General features: G+C 36.0%; 1 long non-coding RNA gene across 6 annotated transcripts in view; it reads left to right on the forward strand.

Annotated features, from left to right (window-relative positions):
• Positions 1-26,568, forward strand: part of LOC141386154 (uncharacterized) — a 263,034-nt gene that overhangs the window by 151,747 nt on the left and 84,719 nt on the right. Inside the window, exon 4 of one of the 6 annotated variants that reach the window (XR_012407497.1) lies at positions 16,125-19,286. The exons of the other annotated variants lie outside the window; for them this stretch is intronic. This is a non-coding gene — a long non-coding RNA (uncharacterized lncRNA). Of the gene's footprint in view, positions 1-16,124; positions 19,287-26,568 lie in introns of those variants that run through there. 6 annotated transcript variants of the gene reach the window in all.

Consider the following 26,568-nt stretch of genomic DNA (forward strand, 5'->3'; position numbering starts at 1 on the left):
TTTGATTACCTTAAAAGACCACCGAGTCACGAAATGCGTAGGTTTTACTTTCCGTTCGCCATGCGGTATCAAATTCCATTAAAACAGAAGTCGAAAGTTTAAAATGAAACATACAAAACTAGATGAAACTCTGGAGAGCCTGGTAATGCCACATTAATTATTTTATACTGAAACTCGCCTTCAAAAAGCGCTTCCTTGGACTTATCCATAAAAAAAAACTGCAATGGTGTAAATTTTTTTTACCCGTTAAATATTTCAAATTAATCTCATGTGTTAACGCACTAATTTAGACAGCACTAGTTTTTTGTACTAAACCGGCACTAATATCAGCGTGTGCGCTGCTGAACGAGTGTCTTCAGGTGTGTGTTTCTGACACTGAAGCAGTGAAGAGATTCTCTCTGGTGATGATCGCTCTGCCGTTCTTTTGTTCCTCCATTTTTCTTTCTTTCATCAATTTCCTTGAATCCTCTTCTTCAGCGTTCCTCCTGAAGACGCTGCGAGAGATGAATATGTGTGTCTAAATTACAGACTTTCAGCACATTCATCAGCTCTCCTCACCGTGTTCATCAATTCAAGACCGTCATTAGAGGAGGTCACTTTACAGGAATTCTTAAAAGGTTTTATTACAGCGGGTTGAAGAGACGCACGAGACCTGAGGGATACACACACATGCACGCATGCACACACACACATGCACACACAACACAACCAGATAACAGCGGGATTCATAAATAGCTTTTTGTGTGTGTGTGTGTGTGTGTGTGTGTGTGTGTGTGTGTGTGTGTGTGTGTGTGTGTGTGTGTGTGTGTGTGTGTGTGTGTGTGTGTGTGTGTGTCATATCTGAGTCTCTGGTGCATGACGGGTCACAGTAATTAAAGTTCTGGTCATTTACCAAACACTCCTGACATGCACACACACACTCTCACATGAACACACACACACACACTCACTTTGGATGCACAACACTCATTTATGAACATGCACACATGCTTGCACACATACATGAGCACACACACACACACATACACACACTTAATCTCGCTTGAACACGTACAAAATTGCATACACACACACACACACACTTTCACTTGAACACACACACACACACACTTTGGATGCACAACACTCATTTATGAACATGCACACATGCTTGCACACATACATGCACACACACACACACACACACACACACACACACATACACACACACTCACATGCACACACTTAATAACGCTTGAACACGTACAAAATTGCATACACACACACACACACACTCACTTGAACACACACACACACACACACACTTTGGATGCACAACACTCATTTATGAACATGCACACATGCTTGCACACATACATGCACACACACACACATACACACACAAACACTCACATGCACACACTTAATAACGCTTGAACACGTACAAAATTGCATACACACACACACACACAGACACACACTCTCACTTGAACACACACACATACACTCTCGCTTGAACACACACACACACACTAACACAAATACTCTCTTTTACACACTGACACAGTGACTTGCACAGACTCACACATGCAAACACACACACGCACACTCTTGCAGTACACTTACATACACGCAGAGGCATTTGCACACACACACACAGGCGCAGACACACAAACTTGCATACACTCACACATGCTCGCACACACATATATGCAGCTAATGTGTGCATGTTTATGAGTGTGTGTGTGTGTGTGTAATGTATGCATGTGTGTGTGTTTGCATTTGTGTGAGTGTATGCAAGTGTGTCCGAGTGTATGTTCATGTGAGTGTGTAATTTTATGTAAGTGTGTGTTCAGTTCAGTTTGTGTTTGTGCAAAAGTGTGTGTCTGTGTGTGTGTGAGTGTGTGCATGTGAGAGTGTATGCATGTGAGTGTGGGTGTCTTTGTGTAAGTGTGTGTGAGTGTATGCAAGTGTGTGTGTTCATGTGAGAGTGAGCGTGCTCATGGGAGTGTGTTTTTATATAAGTGTGTGTTCATTTGAGTATGTGTGTGTGTGTGTGTGTTCATGTCAGAGTCTGTGTGTTCTTATGATGTCTTTTGTGTGTGTGTGTGTGTGTGTGTGTGTGTTCATGTGAATGTGTTCCGCTTCCTCTGCTCTGTCATTGTCATTCAGCAGGTTGTAAGTGTGTGTGTGTGTGTGTGTGTGTTCATGTGAGAGTGAGCGTGTTCATGTGAGTGTGTTTTTACATAAGTGTGTGTTCATTTGAGTATGTGTGTGTGTGTGTGTGTTCATGTCAGAGTCTGTGTGTTCTTATGATTGTTTCTTGTGTGTGTGTGTGTGTGTGTGTGTGTGTGTGTGTGTGTTCATGTGAGTGTTTCACTTTCTCTCCTCTGTCATTGTCATTCAGCAGGTTGTAAGTGTGTGTGTGTTCATGTGAGAGAGTGTGTGTGTGTGTGTGTGTGTGTGTGTGTTCATGTGTGTCTGTTCATGTGAGTGTGTGTTTCCCCTCCTCTCCTCTGTCATTGTCATTCAGCAGGTTTCTGTTGTAAGCTTACACACACACACACACACACACACTCTCTCTCTCTCTTGTGTGTGTGTGAGCTGATGAGAGTTAACAGCGCTGGTGATTAGTGTGTCACATTATTAGTGCTGCCTGTGTTCAGTAAATCCCATCCTTCAGGATTTGGGCCTGTACAGGTATTAGCTCAGGGAATAATCCGCAGTGATTTGAAGAACATGTGAAGATCTGGCAGGTCCACCGAGAAACTCATCTGCCTGGTAGGTGAGAAAAACTCAGAGCCAGATCACACACACACACACACAGAGATGAATCCAGCGTCTGTCTCTGACTGTAATCTCACTGTAAAGACTCTGACTTGAACAGCACTTCCCTCAAATCACACATCCCTACAGGTTACATTCGTCAGATCCAGCTCTCAGCTCCAGTCGACAGCTCCTTTAACTAAAGCATCGCTCCTGTTGATTCAAACCCTGGAAGGAGATTTCAGACCGCAGAATGTTAATAATGAAATAATGTACGAGTTCTGAAGATTAGTCAGGACGATCCGAGTCCTCTGTGAGGGAAAAACTGATGGAGTTTTTACTCAATGGCAAACTTGAAACAATTGCGTATGAGATTGTAAATGTAGCGGCGCCACGGTGGCTCAGTGGTTAGCGCTGTGGCCTCACAACAAGAAGGTTTCTAGTTCAAGTCTCGGCTTGGCCAGTTGGTGTTTTTGTGTGGAGTTTGCATGTTCTCCCTGTGTTGGCATGGGTTTCCCCCACAGTCCAAATACATGCGCTATAGGGGAATTCATGAACTAAATGGACCGTAGTGTATGTATGTGTGTGTGTGTATGAGTGTGTATGGGTGTTTCCCAGAGATGGGTTGCAGCTGGAAGGGTATCCACTGTGTATAACATATGCTGGAATAGTTGGTGGTTCATTCTGCTGTGGCGACCCCTGATGAATTTAGGGACTAAGCTGAAGGAAAATGAATGAATGATTGATAGTTCTACACTAATCAGTGATAGCTCCGCCCTAAAGGACTCATAGCCCCACCCTAAATTAATGATAGCTCCGCCCTAAAGGACTCATAACCCCCCGTTAATGAATGATAGCTCCACCCTAAAGGACTCATAGCCCTGCCCTAATGGACCAATAGCTCTACCCTAAATGAATGATAGCCCCGCCCTATTGGACTAATAGTTCAATAGTAAATGAATGATAGCTACGCTCTAGTGGACCGATAGCCACGCCCTAAATGATTGATAGCTTTACCCTAAAGCACTGATAGCCCCACGCTAAATTAATGATAGCTCTGCCCTAATTGACCGATAGCCCCATGGTAATTAAATGATAGCCCCACCCTACTAGATTGATAACCATGCTGTAAATGGATGATAGCTGCATTCTAAAGGACAGATAGCCCCGCCCTAAAGGACTGATAGCCCCGCCCTAAATGAATGATAGCTCCACCCTAAAGGACTGATAACACCACACTAAATGAATGATAGCTTCACCTTAAAGGACAGATAGCCCCTCCCTTAATGAATAATAGCCCCTCCCTAAAGGACAGGTAGCCCCGCCCTAAATTAATGATAGCTTCACCTTAAAGGACAGATGGCCCTGCCTTAAATAAATTATAGTCTTGACCTAAAGGGCTGATAGCCCCTCCCTAAATTAATAATAGCCCCCCACTAAAGGACTGATATCCCCACCTTAATAGACAGAAAACCCCACCCTAAATGCGTGATATCCTCACCCTAAATGACCGATAGCCCCGCTATAAATAAATAATGGTCCCTCCCTAAAGAACAGATAACCCCTCCCTAAGTAAATAATAGCCCCTACCAAAATGACAAATAGCCCATCCCTAAAGGACAGATAGTCCCACCCTAAATTAATAATAGCTCCTCCCTAAAGGACAGATAGTCCCACCCTAAATAAATAATAGCTTCTGCCTAAAGGACAGATAACCCCTCCCTAAATAAATATTAGCCCCTCCCTAAAGGACAGATAGTCCCACCCTAAATTAATAATAGCTCCTCCCTAAAAGATAGATAGTCCCACCCTAAATTAATAATAGCTCCTCCCTAAAGGACAGATAGTCCCACCCTAAATAAATAATAGCTCCTCCCTAAAGGACAGATAACCCCTCCCTAAATAAATATTAGCCCCTCCCTAAAAGATAGATAGGCCCACCCTAAATTAATAATAGCCCCTCTCTAAAGGACAGATAGTCCCACCCTAAATGAATAATAGCCCCTCCCTAAAAGACAGATAGCCCCTCCCTAAATGAACAATAGCCCCTCCCTAAAGGACAGATAGTCTCGCCCTAAATGAATAATAGCCCCTCCCTATGGCACAGATAGCCCCTCCCTAAATGAATAGTAGCCCCTCCCTAAAAGACAGATAGCCCCTCCCTAAATGAATAATAGCCCCTTCCTAAAGGACAGACAGCCCCTCCCTAAAGGACAGATAGTCCCGCCCTAAATGAATAGTTGTTCCTCTCTAAGGACAGATAGCCCCTCCCTAAATGTATAATAGCCCCTCCCTAAAGCACAGGTAGCCCCTCCCTAAATGAATGATGGCTCCGCCCTAATGTCCTGATAAAGGCATTGTGTCATTCTGAAAGTGAGAGGGAAGGTTGTGATATTTGAATAAAGATTATGAGAGCAGATTCATTTCACAGATTTACACAGATGCTCTGTTTAAAACAAGCACTACTGTATGCACATAAAAATAAGAAGAGTACATTTTGATTTCATGTGGACTTTAAGACTGATACTAATATCTACACATATAGATTCACAGGAACTTTAAAGCTAGAAGTATTGTCACGCTGCTGAAAACTACTGTTTCTTTCAGTTCATTTCTGAACAAAGCAGATGCGTCTTGTAGTAAGTTGTGATCTCATCTGTTACACACACACACACACACACACACACACACACACACACACACACACACACACACACACAGATGAGCTCTGGGTTGATTGTGCATCTGCTCTCTGACCTCAGGCTACAGAAGTGAGTGATTCAGTGACGGACGACTGAACTCCAGCAGCTCACTGTAAATCTCATCTGCAAAATAACACCACTGCTTTACTCGTGCTCACAAACCTGATCTTACAGCAGTCACACAAACACAAACGTTCTGTCATCTTTTACTCAGCAAGTCCAGAAAGAAGAGCAGCTCTCTCACACACACAATCAGAGAAATATCTTGCAAAATGCAGCCATTAGAAGGCTGAAATGCTGCAGCGTGCTGAGTGCGATGAAAATGATCCGTCTTTGCGTTGCACTTTGCTTTCTGAATAAAAGCATTTGGGGAATTTTATCCAATAGCAAATGTTTTGTTCTTCTACTAAGCAAATTATACTTTTTTGCACTTTTTTATATTTATTTTGCTCTGAATAAAAGCATTTGGTGTATTTTATCTAATAGAAAATGTTTTGGACTTTTATATTCTTTTTACTTTCTGATTAAAAGCATTTTGTAAGAGATTTTCTGTTTGCGAATGGTTTCTTTGCACTAAGCATGATGTAGTTTTGTGGTGCACCAGATTAAAAAAAAAAACATTTAGTAAAAGTTTCTATCAGAAAATGCTTTATCTTTTAACTTATCAATTTTTTTTTATGTTTTTATTTTTTTTTTTACATAATTTAATTATTGTTTGCACTCGTCGATTTTTATTTTATTATTATTTTTAAAATATTTATTATTATTTTTGGTTATTTGTTTTTAAAATAATTGTATTTTATAATTTTTTAAATATTTATTACATTTTTATTTGTTTTTTATTATTTTATTTTATATTTATTTAAATTAATTTTATTATTATTTTTATTGTCATTATTATTATTATTATTATTTGTTTTTTAAATGTTTTTAAAATATTTTTTATTATTTATTTTTATAACATTTTGTTATTTGTTTTTTTAATTAATTAAGTTAATTTTTTTGTTATTTGTTTTTTTTGTTTTTTATTATTTTATTTTATATTTATTTTATTTAAAATTTTATGTTATTTGTTTTTTAAATTAAAATTTATTTTTTTAAGTATTTTATTATTTTTGTTATTTGTTTTTAAATAATTAATTTAATTTAATTTAAAAATATTTTATTTTTTGTTATTTGTTTTTTTATTATTTTATAATTGATTGTGTTTCAAAATTTGTTTTTTACATTTATTTAATTTAATAATTTTTTCTGATTTTATTTTTTGCTTTTTTGTTTTGTTTTATTTTGTTATGATCCTCATCGAAAGTCTTTGTAAAAAAACACTTAGTGTGTAATAATTTTTTAAACATAATAATCACTTAATTTGAGTTATTAATTAATGGTATTTTAATACATTTTTAATGTATTTTTTAATTTAATTTTAATTCTAAACTTTATACCATAATGTATATTTTAAACTCTATCTTATTTTATTCATCCCTTTTTCTATGTGTGAGCACTGTAAAAAATTATTCGATCAATTAGTCATGACAGCTCATGTTTTCATGTTCATTGTAACTCATTAAACTAAGTTAATCATGTTCTAACTTAATTTTATACGTTTATGCAAGCTGTTTTAAGTCAGTTTAACATAAATTAAGTTCAATGGACTCATAGGCTTAACTTGATTCAGCTTGTGTGTGTCTTTTTCTATCCTTCAAACTATATTATTGTATCCATCCGTGTGTGTGTGTGTGTATGCGCATGTGTGTGTGTGTAATCTGAGCACCTGAGAGTGTGTGAATGAGCTGATATTTGTCTGCTCAGTCAAAGGGAAGGTGGAGGAAACAGCTTTTTATTCAATTTTCTGTCAGGCAAAGCCGAGCTGAAATAATCGTGCTCAGATCCTGTGGGACGCACGTTACACCTGCTCCAGAGATTTTACACCTTCTCTGGAGAATTAAAGCCAGCCCTTAATGAATGTTTAAACCTGTCCAACACGGCAGATAAACCTGCTGTCAGACCCACTGCTTAATTCCAACTGAGGGAATTCAGCACCTGCACACACACACACACACACACACACACACACACACACACACACACAGAATGAGTGTAAGCCTGAGCCATATATAATGTTTAGCATCACAGGTGTACAGTATCAGTCAGTAGAGCTCATTTTACTAGGGCTTTTATTCTGCATAGCACTGATTTGCATCAATTGAAATGAAAGTGTTGCTAGGAAATTTTTTTGTCCTTTTTAACCTAAACATATTTTACATTTTTACTTTAACTACTATTAACTATAGTTACTAAATGATAATAATTAATACACAGTTATTTTAATGTTATTCTTTAGTTTATTCGTTAGTTTTATTGTATGTATTGCATTTATAAGTTTTTATATTTTAAAAATATATATACTATAAAATATAACTGCATCTAATAGCATCACAATTAGCAATGCATTAATTTATCATGATGACAGTAAATAATATTAGACTAGATATTCTTCAAGACACTTCTATACAGCTTAAAGTGACATTTAAAGGCTTCACTAGGGTAATTAGGGTAACTAGGCAGGTTAGGGTAATTAGGCAAGCTATTGTATAACGATGGTTTAACAATTATCAAAGGGGGCTAATAATTCTGACTTTAATGTATATTTACACACACACACACACACACACACACACACACACACACACACACACACACACACACAAAGAAAGATATATTGTAAATTTACAATGCATACATAGTAGTCAGAAGTCCTGGTCTAGTCAAAGTCCTGACCTGAATCCAATTGAGATGGCATGGCACTTTATTCTCTCTCTTTCTCTCACTCTATTCATCTAACTCTCTCTCTCTTTCCAGCCATCTGACTCTGATTCTAATCTCCTTTTATTCATCCCTCTCTCTACATATCTAACTCTATCTGTCTTATTCTGTCATCCCTCTCTCTTTCTATCATCTCACTCTATTTTTTCTATCCATCTCTCTCTCTTACTATCAACCCTATTCACATATTCTATCATATATTCTATCATTCATCTCTTTCTTGTTCTATCCAACTCTATTCACTTATTCTACCCATCCGTCTCTTTTTCTATCATCTCACTCTCTCTTTCTATCCAACTCTATGTACTTATTCTATCCATCCCTCTCTCTCTCTATCCATCTCGCTCTATCTTTTTTCTATCCATCTCTCTCTCTCTCTTTCTCTATCTACTTTTTCTGTCCATCCCTCACTCCCTCTATCCATCTAACTTTATTCTATCTATCTCTCTTTCTGTCCATCTCACTCTATCTTTTTTTATCCATCAATCTCTCTCTTTCTTTCCAACTCTATTCACTTATTCTATCCATCCCTCTCTCTTTCTACACATCTTACTCTATTGTTTTCTTTCCATCTCTCTCTCTCTTTTTATCCAAATCTATCTACTTTTCTGTCCATCCCTCTCTCTTTATCCATCTAACTTTATTCTATCCATCCCTCTCTCTTTATCCATCTAACTTTATTCTATCCATCCCTCTCTCTTTTTATCCATCTCACTCTATTTTTTCTATCCATCTCTCTCTCTTTCTATCCATATCACTCTATTTTTTCTATCCATCCCTCTCTCTTTCTATCCATCTCACTCTATCTTTTTTCTATCCATCTCTCTCTCTTTCTCTATCTACTTTTTCTGTTCATCCCTCACTCCCTCTATCCATCTAACTTTTTTCTATCCATCTCTCTTTCTATCCATCCAACTATCTTTTTCTATCCGTCAATCTCTCTCTTTCTATCCAACTCTATTTACCTATTCTACTCATCCCTCTCTCTTTCTATTCATCTCACTCTATCTTTTTCTATCCATCTCTCTCTCTTTCTATCCAACTCTATTCACTTATTCTATTCATCCCTCTCTCTTTCTACACATCTCACTCTATCATTTTCTTTCCATCTCTCTCTCTCTTTTTATCCAAATCTATCTACTTTTCTGTCCATCCCTCTCTCTTTATCCATCTAACTTTATTCTATCCATCCCTCTCTCTTTCTATCCATCTCTCTCTCTTTCTATCCATGTCACTCTATCCTTTTCTATTCATCTCTATCTACTTTTTCTGTCCATCCCTCTTTCTCTCTCTCTCTCTCTCTCTCCATCTAACTTTATTTCATCAATCCCTCTCTCTTTCTATTCATTTCATCATTCTATCATTTACATCTTTTTTATGCATCTCTCTCTTTCTATGTAGCTCTATCTACTTAATCTATCCATCAGTCTCTCTCTCTTTTTCTATCCATCTAACTCTATCTACCTATCTTAGATGATCAGTCTAACTCTTTCTCCATCTCTCTCTCTCTCTTTATCCATTAACTTTACCTATCTTATTCTATCCATCTAACTCTCTCTCTCTCTCTCTCTCTCTCTCTCACGCACGTGTGTGTGTGTGTTTGTGAGCGCGTCAGATGGCGAGTGATGAAACCAGCGCAGCAGCTCTACAGACAGTTAAGCGGATGTTAACTTCCCACTGCGAGAATTTCTCCAGGTCGAATGGAGAACATTCCACTAATCATCTGCGGCGGGAAAATACCAGCTGCGGCCCGTGCCAGGATTATCATTCTCATAGACCTCTCGCCGCGCTTTTAGCTAAATGAAAAATCTGCCGTAGCCCGGGGAGAGACGCCCGGCTGATGAGAGAGCGAGCGCTGTTTACGCAGACGCTGTGACCGACAACTCCAGAACAGGTTTTCCTTCCGCTGCGATCTGAAAAAAACACACACCGAGACGCCATTAGCTTGAAGTATAGAGAGGGAGGGAGCGAAAGACGAGAGGAGGGAAGAAAAGAAAAGAGGAGAGAAAAAGATCAATGTATTTACACGTTTCATTTGCAGCGAGTTGGCACGGGCTCATTAATTTAACATTTCCTCCACCTTCTGTCCCAGAGTAAAGCCTGACGAGCACAACACACACACACACACACATATACTACACACACACACACATACTATACACTGCAGCACTGTGGGCCAATCCACACGAAACACTGAACAGCGGCTGTCACTGTAAATGAGTGTAAAACACACACACACACACACACACACACACACACACACACACACACAGATGAACTTTAGTGCTGAGCATCTCCAAAACAAGCCTCAGAAGTTTGCCGTTTTATTGTGTCTATAAAAGTCGTCTCTTCTGCTCAGCAAAAAGTTCTGTTACTCAATAAAGTACCTTACAACAGTTCACACTTAGCTCATGATTTATACGTAGCTTGTTTGGCATGTTGTCCCGGGAGAGAGCCCTGAGCTCATGGGATCCTCGGGCCCAGGGGTGCTCTCTTTCGCAGGGTGAGCTCAGGTCGATCTCAAACTCCCCTACTGATGTGGCCAAGGTGAACTTCCTCAGAGTAAGACAATGAAAAGAGATTTAGGCTTATTTTATCGATAATATTGAGCATATTTGGATGGTGGGAGGAAACCGGGGAACCCCGGGAAACCCACGCGGACATGGGAGAACATCAAATGCCGCACAGAAATACCCAAGCCAAGCTCATTCTGAAAACGTAGTCCCGTGGACGTTTCTGGAGACCTCGAATTACGTCCCGGGAGTTACGTATGGCTGCATTTCATTTTTTTAAGCGAACGCTACGGGCGGTATAACGCTGTTTCCCTTCGCGCTTACCGGGTGACCGCTTACCTCCGTGTGGAGGACTTTCCCGCTGCAATCAGTTTGTCCAGTCAGCTCATCGTGTGCATCGGCGGACTTCAGATGCAGAGAGGAGGAGTTGACCACAGCGAGCAGGTTCGAGTCCAGGGAAGAGCGGTACCAGAAATCAGGTAAGACGAAAACAGAATCCAAAAAATAAGAGTTTATAACAGTGTGAGAACGTGGTAAAATCCGAAAACGTGGTGAAAAAAACAGACGAGGGCTTTTCTTTTTCTAGACGGCTTTTCTAAATTGTTGCTCGGGTTTAGGGAAGTGAGCGGGCGGGCGGGTCAATCTGTAAAACTGGTTGGGTTTAGGGAAGGGGGAGAGTGGGTCAGCCGATTGGCCGATCGCACAGTCAATCATTCAGTTAGTCAAACAGCGGCCTCTGGTGGATTCACGCGAGAACAGCGCGGGCGCGATCTGCTCTCACGAGAGACATTCGAGACACGAAAAAGTGCACACAGCGGCCTCTCGCGGATTCTAGAAAACAAAAACTGCGAAAATACAAACCTCCCGGGACGTATTTATTGAAATTAGTTTAAAATTAAACTTCACTAATTTCTGAGAGATTTTATTATTTACCTCAAGTCTGCATAGAAAAGTGAAAAGAGAAGAACTGAAAGGCTCTGCTCAGTGTGGGTCTGAATTGTGCCGTTTGACCTCCAGATTTCAGGAGATCCTGTTGGTTCTGGTCAATGGAGCAGAGTTGATCATCTGACAGGTCTCTTCAAATGCTGTAAATGTGTGTGTGTGATGATGTGTGTGTTTGCTGTCAAACATGGCAGCGTGAGGCTCGGGACGCAGCGCTTTAATCCAATTGGCACTGCAGACAAAACTGCTGAAATAATCTGTGCTTTAGAGACGCTGGCAGAGGAGGCTGATCTCTGGGCGAGAGCTGGACCAAAAGAACATACACACACACACACACACACACACACACACACACACACACACACACACACACACACACACACACACACACACTGAGTTGTAATAAATTAATTAAAAAAATGTTGAGTATTAAATATACTGGTCATTATTATTATTTTTTATCCTAAAATGTTTATTAATATTATTATTATTACTTTCACTCATTATTATTATTGTTTTATTATATCGTTCTATTTATTATTATTATTATTATTATTATTATTATTATTATTTTCACTCATTATTATTATTATTATTTTATTATTATATCTATTAATATATATATATATGTATATATATATATATATATATATATATATTTTTTTTTTTTTTTTTACAGAAACATTTGTGCACCAAATGAAAATATATTCACAAAAATATGCACATTATTAAATTATCAAAATCATATGAATACACTATTATTTATGTGATTTATTTCTCATTTAATGCACTTTATTTTTATTTTTATTATTATTATTATCATTTTTATTATTATTATTAATATTTTTTATTATTATTATTATTATTATTATTATTATTATTATTACATCAAAAATCGGGCGAACCCGTGCCACAGTCAGTAGCAAAAGCACCTCACAGCAAGAGGGTCACTGGTTCAAGTCTCGGCTGGGTCAGTTGGAATTTCCTGTGTTGGCGTGGGTTTCCTCCGGGTGTTCCGGTTTCCCCCACAATCCAAACATGTGATACAGGTGAATTGGGTAAGCTAAAATTGACAGTAGTGTATGAGTGCGAATAAGTGTGTATGGATGTGTCCCAGTGATGGGTTGCGTTAAACATATGCTGAATAAGTTGGCGGTTCATTCCGCTGTGGCGACCCCGGATTAATTAAGGGAATGAGCCGAAAAAAATGAATAAATATTATTACATCAAAATTATAAAAATTCACGATTTATTTAGTTTTTATTTAATTTATTTAAGTAATTTATTTCTTATTTATTGTATATTTTATTGTTTTTATGATGTAAGTACAGTTTATTTTAGACATTGTGAAAATGCTTTGGGATACTGTAAAATAAAAGTAATGCTACTAAAGCAAATTGAGCTTGAGAGAGATTATCAATATTTAAGCTTATTTGTAAAGTGCTTTTCACAATAAATTCAATAAATATTGCACATTATTATTATTATTATTATTATTATTATTATTATTTTTCCCAGTGAGGGGTTGTGGCTGGAAGGGCATCCGCTGCAAAATCACGTGCTGGATAAGTTGGAGGTTCATTCCGCTGTGGCGAACTCGGATTAATAAAGGGACTAAGCCGACAAGTAAATGAATGAATTACTATTATTTTAATTATTATTATTATTATTATTATTATTACATCAAAAATATGTCCGCAATTTATTTATTTTTATTTAATTTATTTCTGTCATTTATTTCTCATTTATTGTACATTTTATTATTTTGATGAAGTAAATACAGTATATTCCATATTCAATACATAGCAAAAATACTTTGGAAATACTATAAATTAAGCAGCTTGATCTTAAAAGAGAGAGAATATTAATATTTAATTTATTTGAATAAATTAATTAATTTTTTGCATAAATTAATTATTTAATTTAAGTGTATTTGTAGAGCTCTTTGTTTACAATACATTTCATATAAATTGCATGCATTATTAAATTACAATCAAAATGATTTGAATCCACCATTATTTAGGTCATTTATTTCTCGTTTATTGTATATTTTATTATTTTGATTATGTAAATACACTATATTCCATATTCTATAGTAAATACTTTGGAAATACTGTAAATTAAGCAACTTGAACTTAAGATAGAGAGAGAGAGAGAATATTAATATTAAACTTAAGTTTATTTGAAGAGCTCTTTTTTCACAATAAATCTAAAAATAAATCAGTGCTTTCTAAAATTACATTCAAAATGGCATTAGTCCACTATTGTTTAGGTCATTTATTTATCATTTATGTATGTTTTATTATTTTGATGATGTAAGTACAGTATATTTCATATTCTCCATAGTTAAAATGCTTTGGAAATGCTTTAAAACTTGAGAGAAAAAGAGAGAGAGAAAAGAGAGTGAGAGAAAGTCTTGAGCTTCTTTTCTTCTCCTCAACAATGGCTTTAATTCGGTACAGTTATCGCTCTACCTGTCTCACAGACCTATTAAAGATTACGGTCAGAATCTCTTCAGTGCTTTAAACACTTTATAAATTCATAAGTCAAGAGGCTTAAGCTTTCTTAGCAGGAGTCCTGTGAACAATGGCAGCTGTAATATTTAATATGGGAATCGCTGACAGTCAGATTTGACCCAGTCGGCTTGTGTTGGGTCGCGGACGACAGCCTGACGGACACAAATCCTGTCCAATCACATCACACACGTATATAATATTCCTGCACCTCTGATCGCAGGCCGCTGTATGGAGCTTTCCTTAATGCACAAGCGCTTTGGCTGCTTAACTTTATATATTTATTTATTTATTTATGTGTCTGTCGGAGTACTTTTGCAGGCCTGCTCTGGAGGCTTTATGAAGCAAGCTGTCAGGAAAGTTTGCATGCTGATTATACCGTATGGGGCTATTTGATATATGTTTTGCTTTTAAGAAATTGGAAAAGAGAGGGATTTCTGGTGGTGGAAAGTCAAATGATAAAAATAATTGAATTAAATTAAATATTACAATTAAATTAAATATTTTATTGTGATTTAATGAAATATTTTATTTGTGCTCCTATCCTAACATTCCTTCATTCAATATGTGGATAAATCGGATTGCCATTTTCCTACAGTACCCTTAGAAAAACCGACTCATGACTTGCGTCAGAAATCTGATGATTTCTGGCATATCTGGAATCCTCTTTGGGGGGTTTTGGAGAATGCATCAATTTTTATTTTATTTATTTATTCATTTTTTGTTGATGTTGTTAATTTTACCCTTCGCAAAAGACTTAAATTACTTGCCGATTGATATTTGTATAATAGATGGCTATATTATTGGATATGATGACATGCACCCATACCACTGTTCAGTCATTGTAAATTTTTAAATAAATGTTGAATATTTTTTTGTTGCAATTAAACTAAATATTGTGTTGCAGTTAAGTTGAATTATTTTTTATTGCAAATAAATTCAATTAAATTTTATATTGCTATTAAATTAAGTAATTTAAGCTATTAAATATTTTTTTTTATTAAATAAAGTTTTTGTTGCTATTAAATATTTTATTATAATTGCATAATTTTTATTGCAATTTAACTAAATATTTTGTAGCAGTTAAGTTGAATTATTTTTTATTTCAATTAAATTAAATATTTTATTGCAATTAAATTAAATAATTTTTGCAATTTAAATAAATGTTTTATTGCAATTAAATTAAAACTTATTGCAATTAAATAAAATTTTTATTGCAGTTAAGATAATTTAAATATTTTAATATAAGCAAATGAAATTAAATTTTTTATTGCAATTAAATGCATATATTTATTGCAATTAAGTTAACTTAATTTTTGATTGCAACTAAGTTAAATTAAGGTTTTTTTTGCAATTAAATTAAATATGTTATTGCTATTAAATGTTTTACTGCAATTAAATTAAATTAAATATTTTATTACAATTAAATTTGACATTTTATTGCAATTAAATTGAATATTTTATTGCAATAAAAATGGCAATTAAATTAAATTACATATTTTATTACAATTAAATAAATAAGTAAGTTTTATTCCAGCTAGTTTTCATGGCTGTTTGTCACATTAAAGAAACGTCTGTTTCAGAATTATTGATAAAATGATAAAAAAAATAAAAATGTCTTATAATTAGTCAAATTTTTGACATAAAAACTGTATAAATGTAATTATAACATTGAGTAAATGCAATTAAACATTTTACTTCAGCTACTCTGCTTCAGCCTTGAGCTCCACTATACTGTCCAAATAGCAGGTGTTTTCAGTATTAATGAGCACAGGTGTGTGTGTGTGTGTGTGTGTGTGTGTGTGTGTGTGTGTGTGTGTGTGCGTGCATGTGTGTGTGCGTGAACATATGTGCAGTAATGAGCTCTAATGTGTGCGTTTGCTCAGGAGGAACCGCAGGTTAAACAGGAGCTGATGCTCAGAATCCATCAGAGACACACAGAGACTCCATCAACAACACACATCTGGACACATCTGCCTCCGCGTCCGCACAATTACTCCCCCGTTCACGCTGCAGGAAAAGCTTTTACTTTGAGTTTAAACTTTTCAGATGCATGCAGACTTTTATTTTAGATTTTAAAAAAGATAATTATGATTTTGTTTATTGCATTATTATTGTTGTAATTTATTAGAATTATGGTAATTATTTGTTGAAATTTATGCAAATTTTCGCTATGATTTAGTTTAAATAGTGTGTGTGCGTATATGTGTGCATGTTTTTTATGCACGTGTGTGCTTGTATACATGTGTGTGTGTACATTTGCATGTGTCTGTATATGCATGTGTGTGTGTGTGTGTGTTTGTGCGTACATGTGCATGTGTGTGAGTTTGTATGTTTATGTGTCTGTATATGCATGTGTGTCCCTGTGTGTGTGCATGTGCATCTGTGTTTGTGCATACAAGTATGTACATCAGCGTACGTGTGTGTGTGTGTGTGTGTGTGTGTATGTGTGTGCCTTTGCGTGTGTGTTTGTGTATGCATGTGTGTGTGCATGTGTTTGTGTGTGTGTATGTGTGTGCCTGTGCGTGTGTGTTTGTGTATGCATGTGTGTGTGCATGTGTTTGTGTGTGTGTATGTGTGTGCCTGTGCGTGTGTGTTTGTGTATGCATGTGTGTGTGCATGTGTTTGTGTTTGTGTGTGCATGTGCCTGTGTGTGCATGTGTGTGTGTGTGTGTGTGTGTGTGTGTGTGTATGCATGTGTGTTTGTGTGTGCGTGTGTATAAATGGATGTGTTTGTGTGTGTGTGTTTGTGTGCATGTGTGTGTTTGCGCGTATGTGTGTGTGTGTGTGTGTGCCTGTGCCTGTGTGTGCATGTGTGTGTGTGTATGCATGTGTGTGTGTGTGTTTGTGTGTGTGTGTGTGTATAAATGGATGTGTTTGTGTGTGTGTGTGTTTGTTTGTGTGCATGTGTGTGTTTGCGCGTATTTGTGTTTGTGTGCATATGTGTGTTTGCGCGTAAATGTGTGTGTGTGTGTGTGTGCATACATGTGCATGTGTGTGTGCATATATATATGTGTGTGTGTACATGTGCATGTGTGTATGTATGCATGTGTGTGTGTGTGTGTGCGTATGTGCTTTTGTGCGTATGTGTGTGTGTTGATGCTTGTGTTTGTGTGTGCATTTGTGCATATATATGTTTGTGTGCATGTGTGTTTTTGCGCGTATATATGCGTGTGTGTTTGTGTGCGTATGTAGGTGTGTGTGTGTGTGTGCACACATGTGCATGTGTGTGCATTTGCATGTGCATTTGTCTGTGAATATATGTGTGTGTGTATATATGCATGTGTGTGTGTGCGTGTGTGCATTTGTGCGTATGTGTGTGTATGCATGTGTTTGTGTGTGCGTTTGTGCATATATATGTTTGTGTGCATTTGTGCGTAAATATGTGTGGATGTGTGTGCATACATGTGCATGTGTGTGCGTTTGTGTATTTGTCTGTATATGTGTGTGTGTTTGTGTGCGTATGTAGGTGTGTGTGTGTGTGTGCACACATGTGCATGTGTGTGCATTTGCATGTGCATTTGTGTGTGCATATATGTGTGTGTGTATATATGCATGTGTGTGTGTGTGTGTGCGTGTGTGCATTTGTGCGTATGTGTGTGTATGCATGTATTTGTGTGTGCGTTTGTGCATATATATGTTTGTGTGCATTTGTGCGTAAATATGTGTGGATGTGTGTGCATACATGTGCATGTGTGTGCGTTTGTGTATTTGTCTGTATATGCATGTGTGTCTCTGTGTGTGCATGTGTAAGTCTGTGTGTGTATGTGTGCATGCATGCGTTTGTGTGCGTGCGTGCATGTGTGTGTATATGCATGAGTGTGTGCCTGTGTGTGTATGTGTATGTGCATGTGTGTGTATGTGTGTATATGCGTGCATATGTGAGTGTGTTTTCACAAATGCATTTAAGATGCAGGCAACAAAGAGCATCCTCTCTCTCTCTCTCTCTCTCTCTCTCTCTCTCTCTCTCTCTCTCTCTCGATAACACACTCGTGCCCGGGCCGTGTGATTGCACATAAATAAACCCCAACAAAAGCCACCCAGAGCTGATTTCCACAAACAGGTTAACGTGATATCGCTCAGCTCAGCGAACGCTCCATTTCTCGCACACAAACAATCGCTCTGTTCCTCGGCCTTTATCTTCTCCTCCGCAGGAATGCATTAGTTCCGAGTGTCACATTAATAGAGGAGGTTGTGTGGAGTCACGGCTAATCTGACAGCAAGGTTTCAGTTAAAGTGAATACGTCACATTTTAGCTCTATTAGCAGGCGCTATTAGTGCCACGGCGGCCACCGGCGTCTGTCACCTACATTCACATCTCACCATTCCTCAAAGCCTCCTTCAAATGGACCATAAATACAGCTCACTACATTCAGCCAACAAAAAGAGAGGAGGACGCTAAAATAGCTCTCATTCATCCGCCGCATTTATTTATTTGATTTATTGAAGTGAAGGGATGTTAAGTGTGCTTCGTTTCCCGCTGGTTGGATAAAGACACTGATTCAGTTTACTGCTGTGCAACTTTTACATTTGATTTATTGATTTGTTGTTGTTGTTTTTTTATTGTGACTAAATGGACGTGTCTAAAATTAATCAATCAGTTAAATAAATGAATAAAAAATATAAAGATTTACATTTTTATTTATTTATTAATTATGACTGAATGGACATGTCTAAAATTATTCATTAAAAGTAATAAATAAAAAAATATGTTTGTTTGTTTTTTTTTTACATTTTTCAATGTTTAAATTAAAATAATAAACAAATAATTTAATTGCATTATGATCTTGTCTCAAGCACACTGTAAAAAATGCATTTAATATATGAAAAAGACAATATAATATATGCAAAAATATAACCAAAGGGATATTAAGTGTGCTTCATTTCCTGCTGGTTGGATAAAGACACTGATTCACCAGTTCACTGATGTGCAACTTTTACATTTGATTTATTTATGTTATTTTTTATTTTAGTTTTTGTAAATGTGACTGATTGAACATGTCTAAAATTAATCAGCATAAGCAAGAAATAAAAATATGTGCATTTATAATGAAACACCGATTGTATTTTTTTATGTGGAAATTCAATAATAATTGAATCATTAAATTGCATCATGTTTTTGCTTCATGGCCACTGTAAAAATGCATTTAAAAAATGTTCATGACAAATAACAGCGCTTTTTATGCCAAAATATCACAAAAGGGGTTTATTTATTTGATTTATTGAAGTGAAGGTATGTTAAGTGTGTTTTGTTTCCCGCTGGTTGGATAAAGACACTGATTACGTTTACTGCTGTGCAACTTTTACATTTGATTTATTGATTTGTTGTTGTTTTTTTATTGTGACTGAATGGACGTGTCTAAAATGAATCAATCAATTAAATAAATGAATAAAAAATATGAACATTTGTTTTGTAAATATAATAAAAATTCATATCAAATGCACTTTTTAACATTTTCAGTGTGGAAATTCAAATAATAATTAAATAATTTAATTGCATTATGATTTTGTCTTATGAACACTGTAAAAATGCATTTGATATATAAAAATACACTATAATATATGCAAAAATATAACTAAAGGGATGTTAAGTGTGTTTTGTTTCCCGCTGGTTGGGTAAAGACACTGATTCACCAGTTCACCGATGTGCAAAAAATACAAATATGTACATTTATAATATTAAAAATAGAAAAATGTGAAAAATGAAAATAATAATTAAATAATAATTGAATCATTAAATTGCATTATGTTTTTGTTTCATGGTAAACATGCGTTTAGAAAATGTTCATGAAAAATAACAGCGCTTTTTATGCCAAAATATCACAAAAGGGGTTTATTTATTTGATTTATTAAAGTGAAAGGATGTTAAGTGTGCTTTGTTTCCTGCTGGTTGGATAAAGACCCTGATTCACCAGTTTACTGCTGTGCAACTTTTACATTTTTATTTATTTATTAATTATGACTGAACGGACATGCCTAAAATTATTCATTAAAAAGAATAAATAAAAAAATATGTTTTTTTTTAACATTTTTAAATTAAAATAATAATTAAGTAATTTAATTGCATTATGATCTTGTCTCATGCACACTGTAAAAAATGCATTTAATATATAAAAATACAATATAATTTATGGAAAAATATAACAAAAGGGATGTTTAGTGTGTTTCATTTCCTGCTGGTTGGATAAAGACACTGATTCACCAGTTCACTGATGTGCAACTTTTACATTTGATTTATTTATGTTATTTTTTATTTTAGTTTTTGTAAATGTGACTGATTGAACATGTCTAAAATTAATCAGCATAAGCAAGAAATAAAAATATGTGCATTTATAATGAAACACCGATTGTATTTTTTTATGTGGAAATTCAATAATAATTGAATCATTAAATTGCATTATGTTTTTGCTTCATGGCCACTGTAAAAATGCATTTAAAAAATGTTCATGAAAAATAACAGCGCTTTTTATGCCAAAATATCACAAAAGGGGTTTATTTATTTGATTTATTGAAGTGAAGGGATGTTAAGTGTGCTTCGTTTCCCGCTGGTTGGATAAAGACACTGATTCAGTTTACTGCTGTGCAACTTTTACATTTGATTTATTGATTTGTTGTTGTTTTTTTATTGTGACTGAATGGACGTGTCTAAAATTAATCAATCAATTAAATAAATGAATAAAAAATATGAACATTTGTTTTGTAAATATAATAAAAATTCATATCAAACGCACTTTTTAACATTTTCAGTGTGGAAATTCAAATAATAATTAAATAATTTAATTGCATTATGATTTTGTCTTATGAACTCTGTAAAAATGCATTTGATATATAAAAATACTCTATAATAAATGCAAAAATATAACTAAAGGGATGTTAAGTGTGTTTTGTTTCCCGCTGGTTGGATAAAGACACTGATTCACCAGTTCACCGATGTGCAAAAAATACAAATATGTACATTTATAATATTAAAAATAGAAAAATGTGAAAAATGAAAATAATAATTAAATAATAATTGAATCATTAAATTGCATTATGTTTTTGTTTCATGGCCACTGTAAAAATGCATTTAGAAAATGTACATGAAAAATAACAGCGCTTTTTATGTCAAAATATCACAAAAGAGATTTATTTATTTGATTTATTAAAGCGAAAGGATATTAAGTGTGCCTTGTTTCCTGCTGGTTGGATAAAGACACTGATTCACCAGTTTACTGCTGTGCAACTTTTACATTTTTATTTATTAATTAATTATGACTAAATGGACATGTCTAAAATCAATCGTTAAAATAAATAAATAAAAATATGTACATGTATTATGCAAATATAACAAAACATTTAAATTTAATTCATTTTTTTAAAAGATTTTAAGGTGGAAATTAAAATAATAATTAAATAATTTAATTGCATTATAATTATGTTTCATGCACACTGTAAAAATGCATTTAATATATTTAAAATACAATATAATATATGCAAAAATATAACTAAAGGAATGTTATGTGTGCTTCATTTATTGCTGATTCACTGCTGTGCAACTTTTACATTTAATTTATTTTTTTGTTGTTGTTTTTAATTGTAAATGATCAGACATCTAAAATTAAAGAATGGAGATGTTTAAAATTAATCAATAAAATAAATAAATAAATAAATAAATAAAAATATGTAAATTTATTATGCAAATATAATAATAAAAATAATAATAATAAAAACATGTCTATAATTAACTCTACATTAATAGAAATTTGTAAGCTGTTTATAACTCAATCATTACTAAGCAGCACGGTGGCTCAATGGTTAACACTGTAGCCTCGCAGCAAGAAGGTCGCTGGTTTGAGTCTCGGCTGGGTCAGTTGGCGTATCTGTGTGGAGCTTGCATGTTCTCCCCATGGAGTGGGTTTCCTCCAGGTTCTCCGGTTTCCTCCACAGCCCAAACACATGCGCTATAGGGGAATTGTTGAGCTAAATTGGGCGTAGTGTGTGAATGAGTGTGTATTTCCCAGTTCTGGGTTGCAGCTGGAAGGGACTATTTATGCTTTGCAAATTCCTTAAAACCTACCCACACTCCCGTTTTTCCCGGTAGTCTCCCTTAATTCAGACACTTTGGTATTAATATCCAATCGCAGCAGCCACCCAGGTCTATAGTATTTATTTACTAATACCACAGTATACAGTTACTAACACGGTTCTCAACTGTGTTATTCAGACCTGTTCTCCTGGAATTTCAGACACAGATGTCGCCAGGTACGCCTATTAAAGACAGTTCTTCTCTCGTTTACACAAATCAGCAAGTGCAGTGTTTGTTTTAGATGATGTCAGTACATTTATAGTTCATTCAAGTGCCTCTTCAAGTACACGCGTGAATGAGATCACACTAACATTACATACAGAACATCTGAAATGAATAAATTAACGAGAATTTCATAAAAAGTCAGACCTGTTCCAGAACACCTTTAATTATCCTTAAAGGGTGGATGTGCGTGCTTTAATTGATTGCTGTGTGTAATGTGGCTGCACCTGCTCATTTCATCTTTTACACCTGTAGCTGAGAAATACCTGAGGAGAAAACACTCATTTCCACAGCACTTGATTAAATCAGATGAGTGAAAGAGTGAGAGCAGGAGCCGCCGGGGGTTTGTGTGTTTCAGATATTTTACACTCCTTTTAATCCACTCGGCTTTGTGACTGAAAGCATCGTACAAACATGATAAAACACGGTAAAGTACACCACTTGCTGACTTTATAATACAGGCAACATGGTAATGCTCATAAATAATAGGGTTGATAAAGGATGGATGCATGTGTGTGTGTGGTGGGGGGGGGGTGCAATAAAACAGTGGTTTAATGAATTGTGGTTTTGTGGATGGAACAATAGATGGATGGCTGGTTAGATAAATAGAACAATAGAATGATGGATAGATATATGGATGGATAAATGGATGGATGGATGGATGGATGGATGGATAAGTGGATGGATGGATAGATGGATGGATGGATGGATGGATGGATGGATGGATAAGTGGATGGATGGATGGATGGATAGATGGATGGATGGATGGATAAGTGGATGGATGGATGGATGGAACAATAAAACAGTGGATGGATGGATGGATGGATGGATGGATGGATGGATGGATGGATGGATGGATGGATGGAACAATAAAACAGTGGATGGATGGATGGATGGATGGATGGATAAGTGGATGGATGGATGGATGGATGGATGGAACAATAAAACAGTGGATGGATGGATGGATGGATGGATGGATGGATGGATGGTTAGATAAATAGAATGATGGATATATAAATGGATGGATGGATAACTGGATGGATGGATGGTTAGATAAATAGAACAATAGAATAATGGATAGATGTATGGATGGATAAAGAGATGGATGGATGGATGGATGGATGGATGGATGGATGGATGGATGGATGGATGGATGGATGGATGGATGGATAGATGGATCGATGGATGGATCGATAGGTGGATGGATGGAACAATTAAACAGTGGATAGATGGATGATGAATGGATCCAGTTAAGGATGAATGGATGAATAGATGAATGGAACAATGGATGAATATAACAGTAGGATGATGGATGGATGGATATATGGATGGATGGGTGGATGCATGGATAAATAGATGAGTGGAACATTAGAACGATGGATGGATGGAACAATAACAGAGATGAATGGGAGGATGGATGGTTGATGGATGGATGGATGAAACAATGTGAATTAATGAATGAATAGATGAGTGAAAAGATGGATGGATGGATTGATGGATAGATTGAATTGTGGTTTTGTAGATAGATGGATGGATGGAATGATGGTTAGATAAATGGAACAATAGAATGATGGATAGATATATGGATGGATGGGTGTGTGGGTGGGTGAATGGTTAGTTGAATGAAACAATATAACAATGGATGGATGATGGATGGATAAATATATAAATGAATAAATGAGTGGAACAATGGATGGAACAAAGAATGGATGGATGAATCAATGGATGGATTTGTGGTTGGGTGGATGTATGAGTAGATCGATGGAACAATAGGATGGATGGATGGATGGTTGGTTAGATGATTGGAACAATAGAACGATAGAAAGATAGATGGATGGATGGATGGGTGGATGGATGGTTAGATGAATGAAACAATAGAATGATGAATGAATAAACGGATGGGTGTCTAGATGAAGTGATCGACGAATGATAGGATATAAGTGGAGAATGGTTGAATGATGTATGGATGGATGTGTAATGGATGGATGCATGGAACAAAAGCATGATGGATAGGTGGATGAACTGATATTTTGAACAATAAATTAAACAACAGAATGATGGATGGATGAAATTGTGGATAAATGATGGAAGGAATGATGGATGGATGGAACAAACAGATAGATATATAAAGATAGAGGGATATAAGGAGAGAGAGATGTTTATATCTCTCTACTTCAAAGCCTAGAAGACCGCTAATGAAGTTTTCTCTCTCTCTCTTTGGTCCAGTTGGATGTTGTGTTCTGCTGTTTTATATGGATTTTGTTTTCTCAGTGTTTCGTGTCTCTTAGCAAGGTGCCGTGAAGCTTGAAAGAGCTTTTGACACGTGAAAAGTTCTGATCGCTCTACAAAGCGGCGAGAAGCACAAGCAGCGCTCGCTTCAACCCTCAGGAGCGTAATTATATCAAAGACACAGAATCCAGTTAAAGCGTATACATGAAAAAGATCAGTCCTCTTCAAGGTTTCGTTTGACACTGAGAAGATATAAATGAAGAAGAAAAAACAAGTGAGACAGAGAGAGTCAGGCCCACACACACACACACACACACACACACACACACACAAACACACACACAGAGAAAGAGTTCAGAAAGAAAGAGACTTAAAGCTTAATGCTATAATACAGCCTCAGTGGTAACATGATATTGCTCATTAATGAGTGTATTAATAATTATTGTCACTATAAATGGATATAAATATGGCTGGATGGAGAAATTAAATGACAGATGGATGGATGGATGGATGGATGGATGGATGGAACAGTGGACTAATAGATTTATAGTTGGATGGATGAATATATGCAACAATATTATGGATGGAGAGATGGGTGAACGGATAGATGGATGAATTAAATGATGAACAGTTGGATAGATTGAACAATAGATTGATTAATAATTTAAACTATGGATGAGTGGATGGGTAAAACTATGGGTGGATTGATGTATGTATGGATAAGTTTATGTATGTATGTATGGATGGATGGATGGATAGAACAATAGATTGATGGATGAATGGGTCAAACTATGGATGGATGGATTGGTAGAACGATGGCTGGATGGATGGATGGATGGCTGGATGGATGGGTCAAACTATAGATGGATGAATGGATGGATAGAGCAATGGATGGATGGGTTGATAGAACAATGTATTGACGATAGATGGGTCAAACTATGGATGGATTGGTTAGAACAGTGGATTGATGGATGGATGGATGAATGGATGGATGGATGAACAAATAGATAGGTTAAATGATGTATAGATGGATAGATAGAATGATAAATGGATGGGTGTATGGATGGATTGAGCAATAGAAAGAGGGATGGATGGATGAATGGTTTAAAATATGGATGGGTGGATGTATGATCAATTATTAAATGGGTCAAACTTTGGATGGTTGGATTGGTAGAACAATGAATGGATGGATGGATGGATGGATTGATGGATGGATGAATGGATGGATGGATGGGTCAAACTGCATGGATGGATTGGTGAAACAACCGTTTAAAAGATGGATAGATAAATGGATGGGTCAAACTATGGATGGATGGATGGATGGATGGCTCAAACTATGGATGGATGGATAGATTGATAGAAAAGTGGATTTAATAGAAGGATGAATGGATGGATGGGTCAAACTGAATGAATGGATGGATTGGTAGAACAATGGGTTAATGGATGGATGGATTGGGGTAAACTATGGATGAGTGGATGGACAGAACAATTGATTGGATGGATTGGTAGAACAATGGATTAATGGATAAATGGATGGGTCCAACTATGGATTGGTTGATGGACAGAACAATGGATTGATGTAATGATTCTGATCGCTCCACGAAGCACTGAGAAGCACAAGCAGCATTGGCTTCAACCCTCAGGAGCGTAATTATATCAAAGACACAGAATCTAGTTAAAGCGTATACATGAAAAAGATCAGTCCTCTTCAAGGTTTCGTTTGACACTGAGAAGATATAAATGAAGAAGAAAAAACAAGAGAGAGTCAGGCCCACACACACACACACACACACACACACAGACAAAGAAAGAGA

This window comes from Danio rerio, chromosome 6 (genome assembly GCF_049306965.1).
Source record: "Danio rerio strain Tuebingen ecotype United States chromosome 6, GRCz12tu, whole genome shotgun sequence".
In the NCBI taxonomy this organism is placed as follows: domain Eukaryota; kingdom Metazoa; phylum Chordata; class Actinopteri; order Cypriniformes; family Danionidae; genus Danio; species Danio rerio.